Consider the following 23,839-nt stretch of genomic DNA (forward strand, 5'->3'; position numbering starts at 1 on the left):
TTGGTTTAGAAGCACTAGCGTCCACAGCCTCAGTACCATGCATATTACAGGCAGGCATTCCATAGGATTTGTTGAGTTGAATGTGAACAGGAACAATATGAGTAATAACAATCTACTTTATCTAAAAGTTGCGAAGTTAATTTTGACAGATCTTCCAATTTCCTTCCAAAGAAGTAAATGTGATTGACTTGGATTTTGTCTTCCATGGTTTCTCCAACACAAGACTGTAATCACAGTGAGATCATGTAGACTATTGCTTAGGCCACTGTGTGGTCTGGAGGGCACCACCTCCCAAACACACCCACCAAACCTCACTAGGAACCATTCACAAATATTAAGCCCAACTGAAATTCCAAAATGACAGATTTATTTCTTTGGCTTTAAAGCACTGGGGTTTCAGAAATGGGCTGTTGATGCATAATAATTTTGGAACTTGCAGGACTTAAAGCAATTGTTGGGTTGGGTATCAGAATTTTTTTTTTTATTTCTTTTCAGCATAACAGAATTCATTGTTTTTTGCACCACACCCAGTGCTCCATGCAATACATTCCCTCTCTAATACCCACCACCTGGTACCCCCAACCTCCCACCCCTGCCCCTTCAAAACCATCAGGTTGTTTTTCAGAGTCCATAGTCTCTCATGGTTGACCTCCCCTTCCAATTTCCCTCAACTCCCTTCTCCTCTCCATCTCCCCTTGTCCTCCATGTTATTTGTTATGCTCCACAAATAAGTGAAACCATATGATACTTGACTCTCTCTGCTTGACTTATTTCACCAGCATAATCTCTTCCAGTTCCATCCATGTTGCTACAAAAGTTGGGTATTCATCCTTTCTGATGGAGGCATAATACGCCATAGTGTATATGGACCACATCTTCCTTATCCATTTGTCCATTGAAGGGTATCTTGGTTCTTTCCACAGTTTGGCGACCGTGGTCATTGCTGCTATAAACGTTGGGGTACAGATGGCCCTTCTTTTCACTACATCTGTATCTTTGGGGTCAATACCCAGTAGTACAATTGCAGGGTCATAAGGAAGCTCTATTTTTAATTTCTTGAGGAATCTCCACTCTGTTCTCCAAAGTGGCTGCACCAACTTGCATTCCCACCAACAGTGTAAGAGGGTTCCCCTTTCTCCACATCCTCTCCAACACATGTTGTTTCCTGCCTTGCTAATTTTGGCCATTCTAACTGGTGTAAGGTGGTATCTCAATGTGGTTTTAATTTGAATCTCCCTGATGGCTAGTGATGATGAACATTTTTTCATGTGTCTGATAGCCATTTGTATGTCTTCATTGGAGAAGTGTCTGTTCATATCTTCTGCCCATTTTTTGATATGATTATGTGTTTTGTGTGTGTTGAGTTTGAGGAGTTCTTTATAGTTCCTGGATATCAATCTTTTGTCTGTACTGTCATTTACAAATATCTTCTCCCATTCCATGGGTTGGCTCTTTGTTTTGTTGACTGTTTCCTGTGCTGTGCAGAAGCTTTTGATCTTGAGGAAGTCCCAAAAGTTCGTTTTCACTTTTGTATCCTTTGCCTTTGGAGACATATCTTGAAAGAAGTTGCTGTGGCTGATATCGAAGAGGTTACTGCCTATGTTCTCCTCTAGGATTCTGATGGATTCCTGTCTCATGTTGAGGTCTTTTATCCATTTTGAGTTTATCTTTGTGTACGGTGTAAGAGAATGGTCGAGCTTCATTCTTCTACATATAGCTGTCCAATTTTCCCAGCACCATTTATTGAAGAGACTGTCTTTTTTCCACTGCATATTTTTTTCCTGCTTTGTCGAAAATTATTTGCCCATAGAGTTGAGGGTCCATATCTGGGCTCCCTACTCTGCTCCAATGTTCTATGTGTCTGTTTTTATGGGCATCAGCATCTTGACATGACTTTATAACTTTGAATTGCATTCCAGTACAAAATCTCACTGAGATCTTGGGAAAATAGATCTTTTTTGATGACGGGGCAATGCCGGTGGGAATATAAAGCATAAAGAACAGTTCCAGATAATGGATCATACCTGGGTAGGGCAGGAAGAATAACAAAGGCATGCATCTCTGAGCTGCTATGGGACCAGAGCAGAAAGTGTTAAAAAAAAAAAAAAACAGGTAAGAGCAAGAAGAAATATAAATAATCAAATGGATAAAAGAAAATGAACTAGGTTAAACCAAGTCTGGGATTTATTGGTATAGACTAGTATCATATTGTCATGGATGCTTTATGAAATGATGCATTTTCTGAGGTCAAATTATTGCTAATATTAATTCAATTTAAGAAGTATTTACTACATCCTTATTGTATATCACATACTGTGCTAGGTATGGGTATATAGCTGTGACAGAGCCCCTTATATACTTATTGTGATATACTTATTGTATATCACACACTGTGCTAGGTATGGGTAGAATCTCTACAGTCTGGTAGAGATTACCTGCAGTTACAAACCATGTATAGGATATAAGACAATGTAAAGGAACATGGAGGAGGTGCCTAATCCAGGGTTGGCACCTTAGGTAGAGTTGGGGAAGACTTCTTAGAGGAAAATACTTTTAAATAACTATAAACAACTTAAAATACTTTTAGGCTATTATACCAGGATTAAACAGTTGCAGCTTATTTCTGCTGGTTGTCATTCCTCTGGTTAGGAAACACTCAGCTATGTAAGGGTTTAATCTTCATAGCTTAATCTTCATAGATTAAGACTGTCAAATCACCAATGTGAAATTCTTTTTGTTGCCTGTTTGACTTACTTCATAAGAAGTTTGTAGACTCCCTGGGATGGTCACTTGACCAAGGTAGAAAGAGCTACCCATGGAGTTTAATGTTTAATGTTGATGTTGAGATCTGGATCTTGGATTTCCATGACTATTAGCCTAGATAGTCTGTCTTTCACTTCTGTGCTCTTTCTGTAACCCTGTGCTAACTGCCTAAGTGTAAGGATATTAGGAAGGTACAAGCTACAATCACGTAGGCCATAGGCCCAGTTTTATCCAACTTGGGAAAAGGTCTTCCTCTGCCTTCTCAGTCATGGCTGCCTCTGAACCCAAGTTAAATTCTTCCATCCCTGATTATTCAAGCTAGATATATTCTGATCCCAGCCTATACTCCTGGCTAAGCTTGTCTGGTTGTTCAGGAGGCCTCTATCTCCTCTCGTGTAGAGCACTTACTGACTTCAAGACCTTCCTTCTTTCTTTCACTTCTGATGGCCTCCTGGAAACTTAGATTCAGCTTGAGCTGTGGCTTGCAGGAAACCACAGACATTTTCAACTACCCCAAGGAGAGAGAGAGGCTTTGCTTGTTCAGCTGTTAGACAATACCAGTATGTTATGACAGTGGAGAAAATATAATTAGGTAGAAAGTACATGAACATCAGCAGACTGGAGTTTTAGTTCAGCTCTGTTCTGCTGTGGCTGTGGGATCTTGAGTAAGTTTTTTTGTTTGTTTGTTTGTTTGTTTTTGCTGTGTCTTGGTTTTCTTTTGAAAAAGAGGTGATAATGGATGTGACAGTGCTCTGAAGAGTAGAATATTCGAAAAAGGTAAAGTAATAATAATTAGTATAATCACCATCACCACCACCATCATCATCATATGCAGGCCTGACATATGCTACATAGATGACACACTCAGGTGTATGCATTGGCAAATGACTTCTCACAAAGTGTAAACACACCACACTGCCCTTCTCACCCAGCAGCTGCCTCTAGGGAAAGATGAGGTGTGATTTTGGAATAATGGCAAGATGTGTGTTCATGGAACTAAGTTTCTCTATCCGGATAACTGTTCTGCAATCCAGAGTTAAGTATCTGTTTATTCAGGGGCTTATTTCACCAATATGTTAGGCTGCCTTCCTAGGCTGTCTGACATACATTCTTCACGCATGCACGCATGCCTGCCAAATTCTTCTTCTGGAGACAGCCCTCCCCCTAACCCTTTTTTTTTTTTTTTGTATTCACAATCCATAAATTTGTGCAAACTTCAAATGTTTATATTTGTAGTATTCACAAATAATATATAATTTTTTCTCTGTGTACTTGATAAGGACAGAATAAAAATGACAACTTTTTCTTTCTTAGTTAAGGAACCAAAGTGCCAACTGGTAAGGCTGGAGATCTGGTCTGAGGCAGCTTTGACCAACTCTGAAATGGAATACTGAGAGGCTCATTCTGACTCCAATAAATAGAGTATGGGCTCCCAGCTGTGGGGGTAATGGAGATGACTAGGTGGTTACCTTTTAGGCAAGCTGTCCTGCCTGGAGCAAAGCTGAGACTCAAGGAAGGTGTACAAAGGACTACTAATAGTCAAAATAGCTACTAGATATCCTAACATTCATATCTTTTATACAGGTAGAAAATCCCTTCATCCTCACCCTATACCAATAGTTTTATTTTGTATACATCTCTAGTATAATTGGCCATTTCCTTTCTGGCTATAGTAGATTAGAAACATCAAAATAGAAAGGGAACAAAGCATAGAACTCCCCCATTCCTATTGCTCGGTTATTAGTGTCAGTCATGTTGATAACTTCAAGAAATGACACAGGAGTAGAAACTGATAACTAAAAAGACCCAAGAATGGAAAACTTCAGCTGTGTGGGATCTTTGAGTGGCAATGCAAATAATAACAACTGTCCTCACAGTCCCTAAAGGCATCATTACATGAAAGCACCCCACAATGCTTAATGACTCATTAGGAAGAAAAGAAACCTCTAAATTATATTAGATATCTTGTCTTTAAGTAAGCACAGTCCTCTGTGTGTAATTTTAAAGAATGTTGTAATGAAAAAAAGCACTGAAAGAATCCCATTGACTCTTTCACTTGTGAAATATGAATTGAGCACTCTGCTATGTGCCAGACACGGGATAGAATGGTAAATGATATATTGCCCATGCCACCTTGGAGATCACATTCTAGTGGGAGAAACAAAGGAACAAGTGATTAACATGCAGGGTGAGAAGGGGATTAATAGGGTGCTAAGAGACCATACAGCAGCAATACTGGATATGAGCATTCAGTGAAGGTTTCCCGGAGAATATGATGTCATAGTTAATAAGTTAACCAGACAAAAATAAGTGAGGGTGAGTAGTTCTATGTAGAAGGAACATATTTGTGGAAATACAAGTAGTTCAGTAGGGGAGGGAAAGTCATATGAGTGACAGATAACAAGTTTAGATGTTTGACATTTTTCATGAAAACAATGGGAAGCCACTGAAGAGTTTTGTTCTGTTTTGTTTTAATTTTATTTTTTCTGTGTTCCAAGATTCATTTTTATGCACCATACCAAGAGTTTTAAGTTACTTTACATGAATAAATTTAAAGATTTTTAAAGGTTTACCTTAGCTACACTGTGGGTAGTAGATTGGAGGAAGCAAGATGGAAGACAGGGAGTAGAGTTGGGAAGCTGTTTTAGCGACACAGGTGAAAGAAAATGAAAGCCGGGTTTAAGACAGTGGCCATATCAATGGAGAGAACATGGATTTGATAGAGATTTGGAAATGGCATTGATAGGACACTGTGAATGCCTGATGAGAGAGAGAAAGGAATCAAGGATAATGCCGAATTTTCTAGCATGTGCCACAGGGAAGATGGTGGCTAGGCCATTCCATTTAGTAGTCTTTACTTTGCTACACACTAGGTTTTAAATAAATTTCAGTTTCCTCATTTGTAAAATGATCTAAAAAGATCTTTTTGAGATCTTTGATTCTCAAAAAGGGAGACTTTGTCTCTTACCCAGGGTACATTTGGCAATGTCTGGACATACTTCACTTGTCACATTCAGGGGAAGGGGTGTTACTGATGTTTAGTGGGTAAAGGCTAAAGATACTGCTAAAGATCCTACAATGCACAGGAGAGCCTTTCCCCTCAACAAAGAGTTATGTTCAAAAAGTCAACAGTGCCAAAGTTGTGAAACCCTGGGCTAGACAATATAAAGGACTTGGATTAAACTCAGAGGTCTATCCAAAGCTTATGAGTTTACAAGCTAAACTGGTTATGCTTATTTTGATACTTTAAGGGATCAACTTTAGTGTCCTGGAAGAGTCTCTTTTGTGGACCAGCTGGATAAATGAGGCATCACTAAAATTATTGGACTGTTAATAACCAGACATTGGTGAATGTGGTCTCAATAACCTAAGCCAATTTCCAAGAGTTTTGGGGTGAATCATGTGCTACAAGTACTTAGAGTATATGTGCACATGGCACTTAGTGTGTACCTGCAAACTTATTCTAATCTTTTAGAGACCCAGAGGGCCTCTTACCCATGTTCTTTTTGTTGAACATGCAGTATACCAACTTGCACTTTAGGACAAAGGAACAAGAAAGAAATGATGGGGCTGCAGTAGCTCCTGCCCAAACTGTGAATCTCCTAGAATTGTCCTTGGGACCAGAAGAGCTATTTGTGCAGCATTAGGCCGTATGTGTGGGACCACTAGCAGAGCCCCTACAGAGTATCTACCCCAGACCAAGATATTTTTTTAAGACTTTATTTATTTATGTATTTGAGAGAGAGCATGAGCGAGAGAGCAGAAGCAGGGGCAGCACCAGAGGAAGAGGGCGAAGCTGACTCCCAGCTGAGCAGGGAGCCCAATGCGGGACTCAATCTCAGGACCCTGGGATCATGACCCAAGCCGAAGGCAGATTTTTAACCTACTAAGCAACCTGTGCCCTATACCCAGGCCAAGATATTTTATAAGATTTTGACTTTAGGCCAAATGTGATAGCAGGTGCTCTTCCCCCATTCTGTGTTAAGAGACACCCTTCCTGAAGGCATGTCTCCCACTGTCAGGCCGGGACTATTCAGGGGCTTCCTCATAGAAAGGTAGTGTAACTCAGGCCATCTATGTAAGGCTATGGAGCTCCCATTCAGAGTCTTCCACAGAGATGTAGGTAATGGAGTATTTACATCAGGCCTTCACAACACATAGTAGGCATTCAATAAATAAATACTTGTTGAATGAATAAATGAGGTCCTTGCATTTTGGGCAGCAAAGAAGAACTCCTGAGTTCCTTGCAAGGGAAAAAGGAGAAAGACAAATCCACTTTTTATTAATAAATATTTACTGAGTGCCCACCAAGTGGCAACACTGTCCAAAGTACTTAGAAATTTTCAAATCTGATGTTTATAGACTGACTTTTGTGTCCCCCACCCTCACAAAAATTTCGTATGTGGAAACCTAATCCCCAATTTGATGGTATTAAGAGGTGGGGTCTTTGGGTAATGTTTGGATTGTGAGAATGGAGCCCTCATGAATGAGATTAGTGCCCTTATTAAAGAAGCCCCAGAAAACTCCCTAATCTCTTCTACCATGTTAGGATACAGCAAAAAGTCAACTCGCTATGAACCAAGATGTAGGCTTTCACCAGACACTGAATCTGCTGGGCCCTTCATCTTGGACTTTTAAAGCTCCAGATCTGTGAGAAATAAATTTCTGTTTCTAGTCTATGGTATTTCTGTCATAGCAGTCCAAATAGACTAAAACACTGACTTATGCTTTAATATAATCCCTCTGGCTAGAAGCTGGAAGACCACCTAGAAGTCTTTTGCAACAATCAGAAGCAAGCAAAACCAGCAGGGCTGCAGTGAATGTGGTAAGAAATAGGTGGATTCTGGATATATTCTGAAGGCAAAACCAATAAGGTTTCCTAATGAATTGGATGTCGCTGTAAGAGAAGAGAGGACTTCAGGATGACTCCAAAGTTTTGAACCTGAGCAATAAGAAGGATGTAGTTGTCAGTTGTGATAAGGAGTAGTGTACATGGATTGAGATTCAGTGCTGGACCTAGTAAATTTGAGATGCAAATGAAACAGCCAAGTAAAGATGTCAGGAAGGCAATTGGTTGTATAATCAAGTTTGGAGAAGGGTGTGGGATGAAGATATAAAAGCCATGAGACTGGATTAGAGTATCAAGAAAAGGTGTAGCGATAGAGAGGAAACAAACAATATCTGGATCTAGTAATAATAGATGTTTATAGCTTGAGCAAGGACTAATTCTGCCTGTCTGCTTTTTGTGCAGTAAGCATTGCAGCAACTAACCTGCCCCCATCAGCCTTGAGAAAAGGGTTTGGGTCTTTAGAACCTTAACTCTCTAGCCCGTGTCCTATTGTGCATTCTGCTCATGGCAACAACAACTATATTTTCTGTGTGATATTTAAACCTCAAGAGGTTACTTGGTCATAAATATTTATCATTTCCTCCTGGCTAATATAGTGATTATTAATCTTAGCTGAATAAGAATCCATTCTTACTGGTATAATTCATATGCAAATATTTTGAAAAACAGTTTGAAATGCAAGCTGCCACCTGTTGTTTTGCTTTACTTAAGGGAAGGGAAGGCACCATTGTCCAGAATTCTGAGAAGAGCAAGCCTTTGCCTTGCTCCCCATATCTTCAGTTTGTTATTTACAGACCGAAAGTCTCACATAGTAGATATTACTTTAGGAAGAAGAGTCACTCCCAGTGCTGTTCTGCAGTATTTGTCATCATATTAAAAGATATTTCTCTTGCTTTTGAGGGCACCTTGCTCCTCTTAACTCTTGTTTGCAGAGTCAAAGATGGGAGTGTTGATTTCTAAAGGAGGAACAGGAAAAAGAGAATCAGTAAATGGCTAAAGCATTGTTCCAAGGTCACCATGTTCCCTGCTCTGCCTCTCAGATAGGACTGCTCCCAGAATTGGTCCTAATTTCCTTGAAACTGCTAACAGATATTTCACATCATAACCAGAGTAAATCAATCTTCATTTTTACGTTTTATGGCTCTGGTGACAATGATAATTCTCAGAGAAAGACTCTTGGTGCAGAAGCACACATGCTAATATAAAAGTCTTATAACAATATGTACAGACTTTGCGGGAGCATGAAGACTTTCTAAAGGACACCTAGACACAGTTTTAAGAAAATCAATGGCCAGATTCCCAATTTTTATGTGTATTTAAAGAAATAGACCTGTAAGGGCACCTGGGCAGATCAGTTCATTAAGCATTTGACTCTTGGTTTTGGCTTATGTGTGAACTCAGGGACCTGAGAGTGAGCCCCATGTTGGCATTCATCATGACATCTGCTTAAGGTTCTTTCTCTACCTCTCCCTCTGCCCCTCTTCCTTGCTCTTTCTCTCCAATGAATAAATAAATAATTGAAAAATAGACTGTAATTGGACTGCCAGGTTAATTCTCCTTTGAACCTCTTCTTTCCAAGCCCTTTTCCTGCTCTACAAAAGAAAGGTATACCTCTCATCCATCCTGAATTATTATGATGTAGTCCATCCTCTGACTAAAGAATGCAATATTCTGGACAGAGTGCCTAGTCAGAGTAATATAAACAAAGTAACTTAGTATGAAATGTCTTTCATAAATTCTGTATTTACTATTAGCCAAATACAGCATCTTCTTCTTGCTGTTAATTTCTACAAAGTACATTAAGCTGAAATATTTTTTAAAGATTTTATTTATTTATTTGACAGAGAAAGACACAGCGAGAGAGGGAACACAAGCAGGGTGAGTGAGAGAGGGAGAAGCAAGCTTTCTGCTGAGCAGGGAGCCTGATGTGGGGCTCAATCCCAGGACTCTGGGATCATAACCCGAGCCTAAGGCAGACGCTTAATGACCGAGCCACCCAGACGCCCCTAAACTGAATATATATATACATATATATGTATATATATATTCTAATGTATGTATATATATATTCTAGTTATAACTAGAACATTAGAATATCACTGTCATTTCATTAGGGTTAACTTCTCCCTCTGAGATATGTGCTATTTCTGTCAAATTGTTTTCAACCATGAAATGAAATTATTGACCTATCTATGTATAATAATTCTCAAATGTCCATGTCTCTATTCATCTGTCACACGATTTAAGGCACTTTGAAGCCACCTATGTTAGAAATTGAAATTTAGCATTAAACATTTAGATCTTAATTCACAGCCTATGGGAAAAAAAACATAATATGTGCACTTTTAAATTTTATGATTTTTTTCTTCTCCAGTTTTATCTACTTTCAAGTCCATAGACAAGTGAAGGAGTTACATATATAACTAATATGTTTATTATTTTATAAATAAATTGCTTTTGTTGATGAAATACATACACAAAGTATGCAAACAATAAATGTACATCTTTATAAATTATTGCAAATAGACTTATGTAAGCAGTCAAAAACTAAAAGTATTTCCACCACTATGGAGGAGTCCTTGAGCTTTCTAATCACTGTGTCATTCTTCTATATAGGTAAACACTCTCCTAAGAGCATAGATTTGTCTTTTTTTAAATTTCTTTAATTTGAATTATACAGCATATATTTTAGTGTGCCTGGTTTCTTTTATTCAATGTTAATTTTGAGAGGTTCATCCATGTTGTTTAGTGTGGCAGTATCCAATTATTTTCATTGCCATGTAATAGTCTACTGCATGAACATAACCTAATTTATTAATAATTTCTACTGCTGATGGATGTTAGAGTTGTTTCCAGTTTGGGGCTATATAAACAATGCTACTACACTTGTGTCTTGAGAGTAAGAGGGTTTTCTACTCTTCCCAGAGGCAGATGATTTCTTCTACTCCTGCTCTAAAAGCAATGAATTTTTGCCTGGACCTTAAGGAAGAAAGTTTTTGTTGCTCCACAACATCGGCTTAATCCTCACTTCCTGGTAAGATGAATGCTGGGGAGCAACTGAGACTCAACCTGTCAAGAAGCAGCTAATCACATACTGAGCCAACAAGTCATGGAAGCTCTTTCTTTCTTTTTAAAATTTAATTTAATTTTTTCAGTGTTCCAAGATTCATTGTTTATGCAACACACCCAGTGCTCCATGAGTACATACCCTCCTTAATACCCACCACCAGGCTTACCCAACCCCCCCCCCAACCCTCAGTTTGTTTCTCAGTCTCCTGGCCTGCCTCCAATCTTCTTTACAAGCACCCTGAAATTTCTTTTATTAAAATATGTTTGTCAATCTTTATATTAGTACCACACTGCCTTCGTTAGTATAGTTTTATAGTGAATTTTGAAATCAGGTTAATAAGTCATCCAATTTGGTTCTTCTTTGAGATTTTCTTGGTTGTTCTTGATTCTTTGTACTTCTATATACATTTTATAATTAGCTTGTCATTTTTCCCCCCAAAATATTGCTGTACTTTTCATTGACTTATAATTTGGGAATGGCTGATATTTTTACAGAATGAGCTTTCCAACCCACAAACATGGTATATATCTCCATTTACTAAGTTGTTTGGATTTTATCTCCAAATTTTTCTGAAATTTTCTACATAGACAACTTTCATATTTTCTGCTAGATTTATTTCTAGCTGAAGTGTAAACTGTGGTGTACTACCCATATCTTCTCTTTCAGAAATAAAGAACACTCTAGTCAAATGCTGTTGGGAGTCTTGAGGATTGAAGGCTTTTGGCTGAGTCTTTCCCCATGAATTTCCCTCAGCTGAAAAGAAATCCTTCACCATAAGTCTCACTGCCCCCTAGTAACTGGTTGATATAGGAAAATAGTTAAAATACCTTGTTTTTTTGACACAACAGTAGGATTGCCAAATAAAATACCAGATACCCAGTTAAATTTGAATTTTGGATAAATGAGAATTCTTGTATTAATGTTTAAACATACCTATATTAAAAATCATCTCTTCTTTATCCAAAATTCAAATTTAACTTAGCAGCTTATTTTTCATTTTGTTTTATTCCTGTTTTGTTTTTAAGTAATTCTGTCAATAATACTCAAGAGTAGATAATGAAGTTCCATTCCAGTTTTAGAGAGTCCTTTGGTTTATTTTTTCCTAATGATTTTATTTATTCTTTATTTGAGAGAGAGGTAGCAAGAGAGAGCATGAGCTGGGGGAGGGGCTGAAGCAGGGACCCCAATGCAATCCTTGATCCCAAGACCATGACTTGAGCCAAAGGCAGACACCCAACCAAATGAGCCACCCAGGCTCTAGTTCTATGGCTTTGTTCTATGAGTTCTATGCAAGAACTCTGTGCTTTGTTCTATGGCTTTGAATGAGGCTGTGTTGCTATTGCATTGCACTTCAACTCCTTCCTTTGCATAAATCTACTTCTTCCATTCCCCCACAAGTGTTGATGCTAAATGTACACTTTAATAATCTTACAGCATACAAATCTTTGTTTCAGGATCTATTATCCAAGCTGATTAGTACCAGGGGTGGTCAGAGGATGCAGACTAAAAATAGAATTTGGGTCTGAATCACCCACTGGCATCTGGCAGTTAGAACCCCATCACTATAAAGAAGATATGGTATATATATATATATATATATATATATATATATATATATATACATACAATGGAATACTATGCAGTCATCAAAAAAGCTTTAAATTTTGCCATTTGCAATGACATACATGGAACTAGAGGGTATTATGCTAAGTCAAACAAGTCAATCAGAGAAAGACAATTATCAAATGATCTTACTGATATGAGGAATTTGAGAAACAAACAGAGGATCATAGGGAAGGGAGGGGAAAATGAAACAATATGAAACCAAGGAGGGAGATAAACCATAGGAGACTCTTAATCTCAGGAAACAAACTGAAGGTTGCTGGAGTGGACGGAGGTGGGAAGGATGGGGTGGCTGGGTGATGGACATTGGGGAGGGTATGTGCTATGGTGAGAAAAAATAAGTAAATAACATCTTAAACTCAGAAAAAATAAAAAGAACCCCAACACTAGTACTTGGTAGAGCTCTTAGCCATTTTCTAGTTGTGAAATGCTTAAAACTTTCATATGTGGTGAACAATGATGGATGCTAGTTGAAGAGAGTGCAGTGGTTACTGGTGGTTATAATTTCAAGCTTTTTGAGAGTTTTTTTTTTTTTTGAGAGAGTTTCGAGTTTTAAGTTTTGAGAGAAATACTAATTCTAAAGAAAATGGAATCAGATAGCTCTTCTTGAAAGCTATCAGTGCATTGAAGAAGGACAATGAATGGCTGAGAGTGATTAAACACCAACTAAAGATAAAGTGTGAAAGTCGAAGGGTATATTTGGTGACATATAAAAACACTATTACCTCCTGCAATGGAAAGGTAAAAACTGAGGATCAGACTCAGGACTTACCCATATAAGTAGCCATGCGCCAGAGAAGGTTGATTTCTCAGCCACAGAAAATCTATGTCAAATTTTGATGCCCAATTATGTAGGAGTCCTGGGAGCCGAAACAAGGACAACAGGGTCAACAACTAAAAACCCTGGGGACACCAGCTTCCCTTGAGCCCTCTAGGCCTGTGGAAGTGGTCTACTTCTCCCTGTTAAAGATGAACATTCCTCCTTTATTTGAAGATGATGCAGAGGACGCTGCCTTACAGAGCAACATGCAATTCCTTCATAGTCTACTCCTATCTCCTCTCCTAGCACAAGACTAGAAATTAGTGCCAAGTCACAACATAAACAAGCTGCTGAAGAAGAAAAGTAACTATATCCCAAAACAGATAAAGGACCTGGTGAAGAAAGGAAAGTTATGTGTGGGAATGTTTAATGAAGGTATTGGATCAAGGTGGAAGGGAAGGAGAAATAGAAGATTGAATAAAAATAGTATATTGATGTGGAAGGATTCTCCATTGATCCAGGCTTTACCACCCTGAAAAGGACCTTGAGAACCAGTGCTAGTAAGCTGCTAGGATGGCTCTTACAAACTTAGGGAAAATGATGGGTTTCACTAAGTGAAGTAGACATACAAGAACTGTCATAGGTGCCAGTGAAAGAAGAGATCATAAGTCTCAGAGAAGTGAGTATGTTAGAGTGGGTGTACTATATAAGGCTGGGAAACTCACTGATTATGTACTATGAGATGACTCAGAGGCACTCAAAGCAATAAGGAATGTGCTGGTGAGGAGGAGGACTAGCATTGTTGAAAAGTTTAGGATGGGATGTCTTTGGGCTAGAGATTATGGCTGAAAATGCTATTACAAAACTAGGGTCACTGATAGCCAGAGGGAGGCGAGAATCCTGATATAGTGGGGGTCAGCTAATGGTACTTTATTATCAGAAAACATGATTAATAATACATTGCATCCTTAGAGGCAAGACAAATTTGTAGACAAAAGAAACAAAAAGGTATTTCCCAATCTATACCACAATCAATAAACTATAACCTATGGCCTAATAGTCCTTTTTTTATAAATAAAGTTTTTTATTGTAATACAGTCATGCCTAATTATTTTCATATTGTCTATGGTTGTTTTCACTCTACAGTAACAGAACTGGGTGGTTGTGACATGGACAAGCTGACTTGCAAGTGTACAATATTTGAATAAAAAATTTGCTAACCTCAGACTTACATAACCAAGACAAATTAAAGATGGATAATCAGGAGGCTAAACCCAACTACATCAATAAAGATTCACAATACCTTGCCCAATTTCGAGACTGGACATGTATCAGATTTTAGGCCTCAAATACTTGCAACACCACAACAAATGTATATATATGTTTTTCCTCAGTCTTTTCCTGCAGCACTGACTCAACTAGGAGTGACTTTTGTCCTCTAGGGTATATTTAGCAATACTTGGAGACATTTTTGATTGTCATTTTGGGAGGATACTACTTTCATCTAGTGAGTACAAGCCAAGAATGCTGCCAAACATCTTATGATGCACAGGACCTGATGTACAACAAAGAATTATCCAGCCCTAAACTTTAATAGTGTAAGGTTAAGAAACGCTGCCCTAAAGTTACCTATGGTCATTTACTCTGATAACTATATACTGGGGGAAAATACTCAAATATTTAAGAAACTATTGAGTTTGAGTTGACATTAATATTCAAGGACTGGAATCATCACCACTGACTGCCCCTTCTGAATCAGGAAGTATGGGATAAATGGAGTCCTCACCCAAAATCAATTTACAGGGAATCCATAGTTCAAACCCATAGTTATTTCCCAAGTCTTCAGATGTCTAATTGGAATGCATAATTGTCAGAACTCCACTCTGGTTATTAGGCCTATAGGGTATGAGCTATCATAATAGGGAAAGGCCCAGTGGAAGCCTCTCGAACTGCCCCCCCCCACCAAATCCCAGGCTAAGATTGTAAATTTAAAAAAGTAATATTACTACCCAAGTAAAATGGCACTGAATAGTTTCCTCCTGAAAATCTTAAGACTAGTGGTACCCATCCTATTTCCATCTAATTTACCAGTCTTGTTCTTATAAAAACTACACATTTAGTGCAGGATAACAGTAGCCTTGATAGCACCTGCTGCAACAGACATTTATCTTTGCTAGAGCTGATTAACAAGGCCCCGTATAGTTGGTAAGTGGTCATTGATCTGGTAGATGAGTTCTTTTCCATCCCTATCAAGAAGAAAGATCAGGAGCAGTTTGCATTTACTTGGAATGCATAACAGACCACCTATATATTCTTGTCACTAGCACTGTTAATTCAACTATTCTCTCTAAATAGCACCAAAAATAGTTAATTTTCTAAACATTCCACATAGCATATATTGGTGCATTACATCAATGATGTCATGTGAACCAGACAAGATGAAAAAGAAGTAATTGAAGGCATTAGTAAGAAATGTGAGCATCAGAAGCCTGTAAAGATTCAGAAGCTCATGACATTATTAAAAATTTTGGGATAGATCTGGGGTATTCCAAAATAACCCCTTCAAAGCAAAGGATAAATAATCATACCTCTCCTCACTAAAAAGAGAGAACAGTATTTGATAGGAATGCTGGAGGTAGCATATTCCACATTTTGGAATATTATTTCAATATATTACCTGATGACATGAAAGGCTGACAGCTGTTAGTAGGGCCCAGAATACGAAAAAGCTCTATAGCAGGTCCAGGCTGCCATTTAAGTAGCCCTGTTTCTTGGGTCATATGACTCAGCAAACCTTATGGTATTCAAGGTATTGGGCATAAAAAAAGATGCCGTATGGAATTTATCACAAGTTTCAATAGGAAGATTACAGTATAGACCAATGTGTTCTGAAGCAAATCCAAGCCCCTTTCAGTGGAAAGTTACATAAAATTTCAAAACCAGTCCCTGACATGCTATAAATTATAGGAGAGAGACTTATCATATAGAATAGGTGGCTATGTGGCCAGAACTACTTGTCATGAGTTGGGCTGTAAGAGATTGTGGACTGAGTTATAAGATTTAGTGGACTTAGCAGCAGTTCACTATAAGATGGAAATGATATATTTGGAGTCAGTCATGAGCAAGGCCAAAGGGCACAAGAAAGCTGCATGAGTAGATGTACCAGATTTTCACATCATCCATCACTATTATATTTGTACCTTTCTCTTAGTTCACACTTATGGCCACATGAGTGATGGTGGTGGTGCAGGGGTATCTCTTATGACTGGCTTAAGAATGAGGGAAAAGACCAAGAGTGGTTCATTATCATGTCAGTTCATTATGTAGGTGCAAAACCCAGAGTGGACTTCTGGTCCACTACAGCCCTACTCAGAAAAGAACTGATCCTAAACATTTACATTCTGTCTGAAAGAGAGCTTTGAGGGGAAATTCTCCCAGTGGGCAGGTCTTTAGTGAATACACTTGGTCATTTAATTTGTGTGGAAAAATAAGTGGTCTAAGTTGAGAATATTTTGAGAACGGATGATGGTGAAAGATTGAAAGATAAGGAAAAAGAAGTTCTGGGAAAGAGGCATGTGATAGACTTAGAGAGTGTGGATAGACCTATAGGATAGGACACCTAGGTATGAAGATCTTTAAATTGCATGTTAAAGCCCATTGGAGTTATTGGCCACGGAAGAGGCACTAACAACTAGGTCAACGGGATTATTTGGCCAGTTTACATTGCCTAACCTCTATTTTTGACAACTCCAGTACTAGCACATGAGAACATAAATAGAATATTCAAGGTGACAGAGTTGGAGGCATGTGCTAAAGCAAAATGAAGTCCCACTCATCAAAGCTGATCAGGGAAATTGATCTAAGATGTTATTTAATTTTTTTTTAATTCTACAGATATCTGTTGGTGGTTTAAATAAGTGCATTTCACTTTTGTATATTGACTTTGTATCTATCAGCATTGCCAAATTCACTATTAATTTTAGTAGTTTCTCTAGAGCTCTTTTTTCTATTTTCTACATACAAGGTCTATAGTTTATGAATAGTGACATTTTTATATGTTCCTTTTCAATTCTTCTGCTTTTTTAGCTTTTCCTTGCCTAATTTTACTGAATAGGACATCCAAATACAGCGTTTAATAGAGGTAATAATAGCAAGCATCTTTGTCTTATTTGGAATCTCAAAAGGAAAGCTATAACATGTAACCATTCAGTATGATACCTGCTATTCATGTTTTGCTTCTATTTTAATTAAATTTGTATATATTTTAATCAGAACAAGAACATTTCATTTTACTTATAGTTTTCTAATAATTCTTTTTGTTGACTCTTATCAAACACTTTTAATGCATTTTTATATGATCATAAGCTTTTTTTCTTTATACACTTTATTAATGTGACTGATTTTTTTAGTAGAGAGGAGTTTATTTTTATTCTAGCTTTTACTTTACATACAGTAAATTTTACTATTTTGGAATATAGTTCCTCATGCTCCTCTTTGTACTAAACTCTTCACTGAATCCCAACCTCTGGCAATTATTGATCTGTTCTTGGTCCCTGTATATTTGCCTTTTTTAGAATATCATATAAATGGAATCATAAAGTATGTAGTCATTTGAACCTGAATCCTTTCATGAAGTGCAGTGGATTCGAGATTCATCCATGTCTGGAATAGTTTTTGTTTTTTATCTGAGACTGGTATTCCATTGTAAGGATGAACTGCAGTTTGTTTATCCAGATAGTCACTGAAAGAAGTGTGGATTATTTCCAGTTTTGGGTGATTATTAATAAAAGCACTCTAAATATTTTTATATGGGGTTTTTATATAGACATATGTTTTATGTCATTTGCATGAATGTTTTGAAGGGAGATTACTGGGTCACCTGGTAGGATATGATAAACTTTATAAGAAATATCCAAACTATTTCAATGTGGCTGAGAGAGTTTATATCTCTTCGATCAGCATATGAAAGTTCTAGTTTCTCCACATCTTTGTCAGCATTTGGTATTGTTAGTATTTTTTTATTTTAGCTATTATAATATACATAGTATTAACTCATTACAGGCTTACTTTGCATTTCCTCAATGTCTAATGATGCGATTATCTATTCATGTGCTTTTTGCAATTCATATATTTCCTTTGGTAAAGCAGTCTTTCAAATATCCCCCCCTTTTTAATTGAATTGTTTGTTTTCTTATTACTGAATTTTGACAGTTTCTATTTATTCTGGAAACAAGTCCTTTGTCAGATATGCAGGGATGTGTTTTGCGAATATTTTTTTTCTCAGTCTGTGACTTCATTATTTGAAGTAACTTTCACAGAACAGACACTTTCATGTTTGATGAAATATAATTTATCTATTTTTTTAATAAGTTCTCTTTGCTTTTTTTCTTTTCTTTTTTTAAAATTTCTTTTCAGTGTAACAGTATTCATTGTTTTTGCACCGCACCCAGTGCTCCATGCAATACGTGCCCTCCTTAATACCCACCACCTGGTTCCCCCAACCTCCCACCCCCGCCCCTTCAAAACCCTCAGACTGTTTTTCAGAGTCCATAGTCTCTCATGATTCACCTCCCCTTCCAATTTCCTTCAACTCCTTCTCCTCTCCATCTCCCCATGTCCTCCATGTTATTTGTTATGCTCCACAAATAAGTGAAACCATATGATACTTGACTCTCTCTGCTTGACTTATTTCACTCAGCATAATCTCTTCCAGTCCTGTCCATGTTGCTACAAAAGTTGGGTATTCGTCCTTTATGATGGAGGCATAATACTCCATAGTGTATATGGACCACATCTTCCTCATCCATTTGTCCATTGAAGGGCATCTTGGTTCTTTCCACAGTTTGGTGACCATGGCCATTGCTGCTATAAACATTGGGGTACAGATGGCCCTTCTTTTCACTACATCTGTATCTTTGGGTCAATACCCAGTAGTACAATTGCAGGGTCATAGGGAAGCTCTATTTTTAATTTCTTGAGGAATCTCCACTCTGTTCTCCAAAGTGGCTGCACCAACTTGCATTCCCACCAACATGTAAGAGGGTTCCCCTTTCTCCACATCCTCTCCAACACACGTTGTTTCCTGCCTTGCTAATTTTGGCCATTCTAACTGGTGTAAGGTGGTATCTCAATGTGGTTTTAATTTGAATCTCCCTGATGGCTAGTGATGATGAACATTTTTTCATGTGTCTGATAGCCATTTGTATGTCTTCATTGGAGAAGTGTCTGTTCATATCTTCTGCCCATTTTTTGATATGATTATGTGTTTTGTGTGTGTTGAGTTTGAGGAGTTCTTTATAGTTCCTGGATATCAATCTTTTGTCTGTACTGTCATTTGCAAATATCTTCTTCCATTCCATGGGTTGGCTCTTTGTTTTGTTGACTGTTTCCTGTGCTGTGCAGAAGCTTTTGATCTTGAGGAAATCCCAAAAGTTCATTTTCGCTTTTGTATCCTTTGCCTTTGGAGACATATCTTGAAAGAAGTTGCTGTGGCTGATATCGAAGAGGTTACTGCCTATGTTCTCCTCTAGGATTCTGATGGATTCCTGTCTCATGTTGAGGTCTTTTATCCATTTTGAGTTTATCTTTGTGTACGGTGTAAGAGAATGGTCAAGCTTCATTCTTCTACATATAGCTGTCCAATTTTCCCAGCACCATTTATTGAAGAGACTGTCTTTTTTCCACTGCATATTTTTTTCATGCTTTGTCGAAGATTATTTGCCCATAGAGTTGAGGGTCCATATCTGGGCTCCCTACTCTGCTCCAATGTTCTATGTGTCTGTTTTTATGCCAGCACCATGCTGTCTTGGTGATCACAGCTTTGTAGTAAAGCTTGAAGTCAGGTAATGTGATGCCGCCAGTTTTATTTTTTGTTTTTCAACATTTCTTTAGCAATTCGGGGTCTTTTCTGATTCCATACAAATCTTAGGATTATTTGCTCCAGCTCTTTGAAAAATACCGCTGGAATTTTGATCAGAATGGCATTAAGAGTATAGATTGCTCTAGGCAGTATAGACATTTTAACAATGTTTATACTTCCAATCCAAAAGCTTGGAATGGTCTTCCATATTTTTGTGTCTTCTTCAGTTTCTTTCATGAGTGTTCTGTAGTTCCTCGAGTACAGCTCCTTTACCTCTTTGGTTAGGTTTATTCCCAGTATCTTATGGTTCTTGGTGCTATACTAAATGGAATCGATTCTCTAATTTCCCTTTCTGTATTTTCATTGTTAGTGTATAAGAAAGCCACTGATTTCTGTACATTGACTTTATATCCTGCCACCTTACTGAATTGCTGTATGAGTTCTAGTAGTTTGGGGGTGGAGCCTTTTGAGTTTTCCATATAAAGAATCATGTCATCTGCAAAGAGAGAGAGTTTGACTTCTTCACTGCCAATTTGGATACCTTTTATTTCTCTTTGTTGTCTGATTGCTGTTGCTAGGACTTCTAATACTATGTTGAAAAAGAGCAGTGAGAGTGGGCATTCTTGTCGTGTTCCTGATCTCAATGGGAAGGCTGCAAGGTTTTTCTCATTGAGGATGATATTTGCTGTGGGTCTTTCATAGATAGATTTTATTAAGTTCAGGAATGTTCCCTCTATACCTAAACTTTGAAGTATTTTAATCAGGAAAGGATGCTGGATTTTGTCAAATGCTTTTTCTGCATCAACTGAGAGGACCATGTGGTTCTTCTCTCTTCCCTTACTGATTTGTTCTATCACATTGATTGATTTGTGAATGTTGAACCATCCTTGTAACCCAGGGATGAATCCCACCTGGTCATGGTGGATAATCTTTTTAATATGCTGTTGGATTCTGTTGGCTAGGATCTTGTTGAGAATCTTAGCATCCATATTTATTAGTGATATTGGTCTGAAATTCTCCTTTTTGGTAGGGTCTTTGCCTGGTTTGGGGATCAGGGTAATGCTGGCTTCATAAAAATAGTCTGGAAGTTTTCCTTTTGCTTCATTTTTTTTAAAGCAGCTTCAGGAGAATAGGTGTTATTTCTTTTTTGAAAGTTTGGTAGAATTCCACAGGGAACGTGTCAGGTCCTGGGCTCTTGTTTTTTGGGAGGTTTTTGATCACTGCTTCAATCTTGTTACTAGATATCAGTCTAGTCAGGTAGTCAATTTCTTCCTGGTTCAATTTTGGGAATTTATAGTTTTCCAGGAATGCATCCATTTCATCTAGGTTGCTTAGCTTATTGGCATATAACTGTTGATAATAGCTTCTGATGATTGTTTCTACTTCCTTGGTGTTCGTTGTGATCTCTCCCTTTTCATTCATAATTTTATTAATTTGAGCTTTCTCTCTTTTCTTTGGATTAGTGTGGCCAATGGTTTATCGATCTTATTGATTCTTTCAAAAAACCATCTTCTAGTTTCACATTCTACTGTATCTCTGGATTCTACCTCATTGATCTCTGCTCTAATCTTGATTATTTCCCTTCTTATGTGAGTTGGTTTGATTTGTTATTGATTCTCTAGTTCTTTAAGGTGTAGATACAGCTGGTATATTCTGGATTTTTCCATTTTTTTGAGGGAGGCTTGGATGGCTATGTATTTCCCTCTTAGGACCACCTTTGCTGTATCCCATAGGTTTTGGACTGAAATGTCTTCATTCTCCTTGGTTTCCATGAATTGTTTCAGTTCTTCTTTGATCTCCTGGTTGAGTCCTGATTTGTGACCCAGTATGTGGTCTATTCTGGAGAAGGTTCCATGTGCACTTGAGAAGAATGAGTATTCTGTTGTTTTAGGGTGGAATGTTCTATATATATATATGAGGTCCATCTGGTCCAATGTGCCTTCAATGCTCTTGTTTCTTTATTGCATTTCTGCTTTGATGATCTATTACTGAGAAAGGTGTGTTAAGATCTCCTACTATTAATGTATTCATATTGATATGACTCTCTATTTTGATTAATAGTTTTCTTATGCAATTGGCTGCTCCCATCTTGGGGGCGTAGATATTTACAATTGTTAGATTATCTTGGTGGATAGTCCCTTTAAGAATTATGTGGTGTCCTTCTCTATCTCTGACTACAGTCTTTAGTTTAAAATCTAATTTATCTGATATGAGAATCGCTACCCTGGCCTTCTTTTGAGGTCCATTGGCATGGAAGATGTTTCTCCGTCCCTTCACTTTCAGTCTGGGTATATCTTTAGGTTCAAAATGGGTCTCTTATAGACCACATATGGATGGGTCCTGTCGTTTTTATCCAATCTGCAACCCTGTGTCATTTTGGGGGCACATTTAGGCCATTCATGTTGAATGATTATTGATAGATATGTTTTTAGTGACATCGTGTTACCTTTGAAGTCTTTCTGTAGATTGTCTCTATATTTCTGTTCTGTGATATTCTTGGATTTTTTCTCTTCTATAGAACCCCCCTTAATATTTCCTGCAGTGTCAGTTTGGTGGTTGCATAGTTTTTTAAGCCTTGCTAGTCTTGGAAACTCTTTATCTCTTTATCCATTTTGAATGTCAGTCTTGCTGGATAAAATATTCTTGGCTGCATGTTCTTCTCATTTAGTGCCCTGAATATATCTTGCCAGCCCTTTCTGGCTTGCCAGGTCTCTGTGGACAGATCTGACATTATTCTGATGGGCTTTCCTCTGTACGTTAGGAGCTTCTTTGTCCTAGCTGCTTTCAAGAGAGTCAGCCTACAATAATAATTCCTCATTCTTACTATTAGGTGTCTCGAGGACTTTCGAGAATCTATAATGTTGGGGGGAGACCATTCTGCCTCTAGTACATGAATGCTGGTTCCAATGGTGAGAGTGGGAAAATTTTCATGGAGAACTTATTCCACTATATCTTCTGGACTTCTTTCTTTCTCCTCCCCTTCAGGGATTCCAATAATTCTGACATTGGAATGTTTCATGGCATCATTTATTTCTCTGATTATGTTTTTGTGGCTTCTAAGCTGTGTGTTTCAGGCTTCCTCCTGATACTTTCTCTCTATCTGTTTGTCCTCCAGATCACTAATTCTATCTTCTGTCTCAGTTACCCTAACTTTGAGAGAATTTAGATTAGATTGGAACTCATTGAGAGCATTTTCAACATCATCCCTGGTGGCTTTCAGTTCTGCCCTAATCTATTCCGTTTCATCATCCATGGCTTTCTGCAACCTAGCTATTGCCTGGATAAGTGTTAGCCTGAATTCCCTTTCTGACATATTGTCTATGTCAATAGCCATTAGCTCTGTTGCAAAAGGCCCATCCTCTGAATTTTTCTTCTGTTGGGCATTCCTCCTCCTAATAACTTTGGTGAGAGATGACTGAAAGGATGTAGCTGGATGTATCGAGCATGGTGCAGTCAAGGTGCACCCTGGAACGCTTCTGAGCAATCAAGATTCCCCACCCAAATGAGAGAAAAAAGAAAAGAAAATAAAAAGAGAGAGAGAGAGAGAAAGGAAAAAAAGGGAAGATAAAAGAGAAGGCTCAGCCCAAATGGGCCCCAAGGTAAGATTTATGAAGTGTACAAACAAAAACAGACAAAGAAAAAGACTGATAAAAATATATGACAAGAGAAGGATATATATAAAGATGTATATATATATATCTTTATATATATATTTATATTTATAAAATATATATAATATATATATTTATAAAAATATATAATAAATATATTATATATATTTAAAAATTATTATAAAATATATACAATAAATATTATATATATTATATATATTATATATATATATGCAAAAAAAGGAAGAACCTCATGAAAAAGAACCCCAAGTATAAGATTTATATACTATCAGGACCAACACAA

At 37.6% G+C, this 23,839-nt stretch overlaps 1 protein-coding gene across 1 annotated transcript in view; it reads left to right on the forward strand.

Moving 5' to 3' along the window:
- RTL4 (retrotransposon Gag like 4) overlaps positions 1–23,839 on the forward strand; it is a 362,480-nt gene that overhangs the window by 267,847 nt on the left and 70,794 nt on the right. The gene's annotated exons all lie outside the window — the stretch shown is intronic.

Source organism: Mustela lutreola, chromosome X, assembly GCF_030435805.1.
Source record: "Mustela lutreola isolate mMusLut2 chromosome X, mMusLut2.pri, whole genome shotgun sequence".
Classification (NCBI taxonomy): Eukaryota; Metazoa; Chordata; class Mammalia; order Carnivora; family Mustelidae; genus Mustela; species Mustela lutreola.